Genomic DNA, 5,852 nt, shown 5'->3' on the forward strand with positions numbered 1-5,852 from the left:
CACAGTTAAGTCAATTAAAGTAATAGTCATGATTGTACATGATGTATTTGGTAACTTTTTTTGTGTAACATCTCTTTTTTTTTTTTTAATTGAGCCATGTGGCCGGTCACTTAATTTACTGCTGTTGGAGCTACCTTTTGAATATGCATGCATAAACATGCTGACACCCAAGAGGTGCAGTTGCTGCTGCCTGTCAGGTGGTATAGCATGCTATTTTGACAGAAGGAGATGAGATTCTTTTTAGAATGTTTGCTAGGAAGAAACAACATCATATTGTTTTTGCATCTGTTATCATAAATATGCTTCTTAATGCAATGCAGGTTAAAACAACAACAAAAAAAGATCTTTCTATGTTTATGGTTTAATTAAATCTGGGCATTCACTGTACTTTGCTTTAGTTTAGTCATAAAATATCTAGAGTCACACTATGACCCCTCTGAAGTGATTGTCTTTGTCGATGCAGCTGCCATTTACCATTCACCCCCATCACCAAATGCTTTGCCCAGTGGGGTACAACCCTGCAATGACCTTATTTTGACATAAAACCCAGCAACACAGACAGTAATCATAGGGCCCAGTAGAAGCCTTCATGTTTGTGTCCAATGTAATGAATCACTGCAGGGGCCCTCTGCTCCAGAGTCCAGATCAACATTCTTGGTTTTCCCATCCCACATTTTAGCTCCTCTTTTCCCAAATTTTTCCTCCTAAAAACAATTTGTAGTCATAGTAAATTTATCATGTGTATGAAAAACACCTCCTTGCTTTACTGAAGGAAAAGAACAGAGTGACAGTTCTAAGTTTCCCAAACTTGAATTTAGAAGGCCGCAGCTGTTCGTTGGTGACACATGAGCTTCCCTTCTGGAGACATGATACCATTGCAAACTCCTGGCGAGGGGGACAGAAATGGCTGCTGTTTAAATCACATCTTTAGACTACAGTGATGGTCTACCAAAATAAATCAATGTGCCATACAAGAGCAAGCAGATCTTGTCCACTGAGTGGAACACACAACTTTCCCTATCCTCCCATTTGTTTTCTGAAGTTTCAGCAAATGGTTTAGCAATGTATTTATATATATATATATATATATATATATATATATATATATATATATTTTTTTTTTTTTTTTTTTTTATAATAATTTACAAATAATTACATTATTTCACTATTAATGGAATTTCAGGTATGAGATCTATATCAAGATAAACTTATAAATGAAATTAATATTTCATTGTTTCATATATGAAATGAATAGCATAATTTAATTTAATATCTATGGGCAATATCTGCACCACAACTGCATGTAATATACATGCATTTGGCCTTAGAGTATCTTAAAAGCCTCACATGTTAGTCAAGTTATTTTATAATGACTAATATTAGACAACAATTTATCATATTCATGCTATGGATTTTTGTATGCTGGTGGTTCCATGGCAATTTTGAGCTTTTAAGTCAGAGTGAATTGCCATTTGAATGTTTCATTTACTGCTTATCCAGGAGAGTTCTTTTCTTGTCATATCATGTTCACTATTTTGATTTCAGGCCTCCTGACACACACTTGCATTGCTTTGGCCAGTCTAGCCTTTTGCCTATACAGACATCAAGCCCTAAATGACTCAGAGATCTAATTGGGGACATGGTAGTCCATCATAAACTGACTATTCTCTTTCAGAGCTAAACTGTCCTTGGATCATTCCAACCATGCAGTACATTTTAATTCTAACGTAAAAATGACCTATTTATTTGTTCTTCCTTTCTAAAATCAAAATGTTTCAAACCAAACGTGTGTGCGTGTGTGTAATGAATTTATAGGTTTGTTTTGTTGTTACTCTCAAAATCATTGATTATCCTACTAGTCGATTGTAATATCCTTTTTTAGTTACAACAGCCAGTTACAGTGCTCAGCGTAAATGAGTACACCCCCTCTGAAAAGTACCATTTTAAACAATATCTCAATGAACACAAAAGCAATTTCAGAAATGTTGACAAGACATTTTGACAAGTTTTATATAACATTTGTTTAACTTATACCATGAAAGTAAGGTTAATAATATAGAACAACATTTTCAGTTTTACTCAAATTAGGGTGATGCAAAAATGAGTACACCCCACTGAAAGTCTCTGGAGCAAAGCTAAATTTTGACTACAAATGTCTAATTTAACAAGAATGAGTCTAATTATTCAGGTGAGTCTAATTATTCATTACATAGGATTCCAGCACACAATTGACTATAAAAGGGTGTTAAAGGTGCCCTAGAACATTCTTTCACAAGGTGTAATACACTCTAAAAACTCCTGGGTTATTTCTTTAACCCATTTTCTGGGTTATTTGTGTTGGGTTAAAATTATGGGTTATTTTTTCAGAGAGTAACCTTTTTCTGGGTTATAGGGCTAATATTTTGACCCAATTCCTGGGTTGTTTAGGTTTCTGGGTTATTTTTCAAAGAGTAACCCATGTTCTGGGTTAACGCCCCTCCCCCCGCCCCCCGCTGTTGTTCTGGAATTTTCTCACAACAGTCGTTTGAAACAACCGTCACTTGAACTTGAACGCACTCGATCCGTTTTGGCCTGGGCTTCTTCGGTGCAACTTCGTCGCGTATTCAAGGTAAGGCAAGTATTTTCAGTGTCAATGTAACGTAAACTTTTCTGTGTCCATGTCCCCATTGCTAGTTTAGCACCATTTGTTGAAAAAATGACCATGGCTTACCGTGGTAATTCTGTGGTGAGCATGTAGCCGCCTGCGGATATCGCGACAACATCTAACTAGTTTAAAGTCCGTGTAAAGTCAAAATAAATATGTGTTTTAAGTTTGTCAGACTAAATAAGAAAGTGTTATTAACCACCAAAGCCAAATTTGACGTAACGTAATAATACGATAAGTACAGTGCAGCTAGTGGCGACTTCATGCCGCGTTAAGGGGGTCGAACACCGGACGAGAAGCGCCGCGCTGAGCCGCGTCTAGGACAACTCGAGGTATCGTGTACTTTCTCAGTTTATGGCCAGCAATATTGTTATGTTTTAGGACATTGTGGAATTAAGATAATGTCAGTACTATGTTATGATTGTACTGTATAATTAAATACGTTGCTGAGTCTGCAGTCTGAACACTTTACCTCAGAGCGTCCGTTAACTGAATGAATTGAGAATATCACCTGAAAATCCAATAACATAAGCAATTTTTATTCATGCAGCTGATTACTGTAAATTAATGTAAAATTAACTTTATATTGCAGCACATGGTGAAGTCAGTATATACATTAACGACGATTTGAGACAAATAAGTGTAAATTTAATATAAATCTATGTACATGGCGCGCTGTGGCGCTGCAGGATTTTGAACAAGGTCCTGAACCGTTGCTGGGCGCCGCCGGTGTGTGTACACTCATAGAGAATAATGTGTTTGAATTTTAAATACGCATCTCTTCCGGTGTGCGACCCCCTTTAGCCGTGGCTAGAGCGACGAGGCTACATAATAGTTATGTTAACCAGCTGCGCTGTGCTTATCATATTATACAGTGCTCTACGGGCTTAAGTAGTGAGAGTTAATGAAGTGTGTTAAGTGTTCAAATTGTTGCTAACCTTTATTGTTTTCTCCAGGTCATTTTAAATGGACAGCTTTGTTGCTGATAAGCTAACTGAGTGGCGGATGTCTGAGCTGATAGAGAATTTTAGAGGTGAGCGTTTACTCTTTTAAGGGATAGTTCACCCAAAAATGAAAATTTGATGTTTATCTGCTTACCCCAGGGCATCCAAGATGTAGGTGACTTTGTTTCTTCAGTCGAACACAAATGATGATTTTTAACTCCAACGGTTGCCGTCTGTCAGTCTTATAATGCGAGTGAATGGTAACACAATTTATAAGAGTCAAAAAATATGCTTAGACAAATCCAAACTGAACCCTGCGGCGCGTGAAGACACATTAATGTCCTAAGACACGAAACAATCGGTTTGTGCGAGAAACCTAAGTGATTGCTAAATGCAATAGAAGTAAAAAATTATATAAATAATTTTCTGTTTCTCGCACAAACGTGTCTTAGGACATCAATTTGTCGTCACGAGCCGCAGGGTTTAATTTGGATTTATTTTTGGGTTATTTTTTGACTCTTATAAATTGTGTTACCATTCATTCGCATTATAAGACTGACAGACGACAATGGTTGGAGTTAAAAATCATAATTTGTGTTCTACTGAAGAAACAAAGTCACCTACATCTTGGATGCTCCTGGGGTAAGCAGATAAACATCAAATTTTCATTTTTGGGTGAACTATCCCTTTAACTGCCCTCATATCATCTCTCTATACCTAAATATTTTTCTTTAATATGGCTTAAATGTGTCAGTGCAAGATTTTGTGACAGTCACAACTTCTTCGACAGTGGGGAATGCATCTCTATAATAACCCTTATAGTTAAAAGATACTTGTGCCTTGTCTTTAAGCTGTTATGCATAATAATGGGCCAGATATTCACCTTTGCATTAATGTCATTATTACACTTGTTAATGAAAGAAAAGATGTACAGTATAGACTGTCATTCACACAAAATGGGTAATGCTGCAAAAGAACCACATTAGTTAACTAGCAAATTGGGCTTTTTTTTTTTTTTAACAAAAAAAAAACAACAACAACATCATTCCATTAAAAGTGATTATTTGTTAGCTTGATAATCAAAGAGTGTCTGGTGAGTGGTTCACAATTGTCTCGACTTATTAACAATACTCATGTTGTCTTGTTTTCTGTCTTTCAGGTGAAGACAGAGATGAGGAGGCATTTCTTCTCTTAGATGAGGACACTATCAAAAATCTTGTCCCTCAAGTTCAATCCAGTTATTGAATGTTGTCAAAAGAGAATGAGTTGTTTATTTTTCTATTTTTTCTCTAATGTCTGATGTTATTACAGTGTGACCTAAAATAAATAGGTCCAAGTGTGTAGAGTTTAATTTAATTTAATGCAATAAAAATGTAAAAGTGCTTGAAGTGTGTAAGTGCCTGAAGTTTTATTTTCTGAAATGAGGCATACTGGCATAGTAACCCAAGTTAGGTTATTTTTGACCTTTGACCTTTGATTAAAAAGGGACCTACTAATTTCTGGGTTATTTTAACCCAGATATTGGGGTTGTTCTTTTGACCCAGAAGTTGGGTTATATTAACTACAATTTTGGGTTATTTTAACCTAAAATTTGGGTTAGGTATTTAACCCAGAAGTTGGGTCAAAAAGAATAACCCATTTTTCTGGGTTGAAATAACCCAGAAATTAGTTGGTCCCTTTTTAACCCAGGATTTGGGTCAAAAATAACCCATTATGGGTTATTTTTGACCCAGGAGTTTTTAGTGTGTATAAGTCTAAGGTGTCCTCTGAATGTGTCTGTGAAGTTTCAGCTCAAAATACCCCATAGATTTTTTTAATGATTTTTTTTAACTGCCTATTTTGAGGCATCATTAACTATGCACCGATTCAGGCTGCGGCCCCTTTAAATCTTAAAAAAAATATCATGATATCATGGATCATGTCAGTTATTATTGCTCCATCTGACATTTTTCGCTATTGTTCTTGCTTGCTTATCTAGTCTGATGATTCAGCTGGGCACATCCAGACGTTAATACTGGCTGCCCTTGTGTAATGCCTTGAACATGGGTTGGCATATGCAAATATTGGGGTCATACACAGTGGTGTAGTCCTAAAAAACAAAAACAAGGTAAACATGACAGTAAATGTTTTTTATGTTGGTGTTCACTAGTAACACGTTTCATTAAAAACTAAATACAGTGCATTCTAAAATTGGTTAACTTTACAGTTTATTACTATTTATACATGCTGCTTTGGAATTATATTCACTGTGAAAAGAGATATAT

General features: G+C 35.9%; 1 long non-coding RNA gene across 1 annotated transcript; it reads left to right on the forward strand.

Annotated features, from left to right (window-relative positions):
• The first annotated feature begins 2,499 nt into the window (after positions 1 to 2,499).
• Positions 2,500 to 4,876, forward strand: LOC137035745 (uncharacterized). The gene is made up of 3 exons (XR_010897114.1): positions 2,500 to 2,608; positions 3,601 to 3,677; positions 4,748 to 4,876. It is a non-coding gene; the product is annotated as an uncharacterized lncRNA (long non-coding RNA).
• Positions 4,877 to 5,852: the final 976 nt, after the last annotated feature.

This window comes from Chanodichthys erythropterus, chromosome 14 (assembly GCF_024489055.1).
Source record: "Chanodichthys erythropterus isolate Z2021 chromosome 14, ASM2448905v1, whole genome shotgun sequence".
NCBI lineage: Eukaryota > Metazoa > Chordata > Actinopteri > Cypriniformes > Xenocyprididae > Chanodichthys > Chanodichthys erythropterus.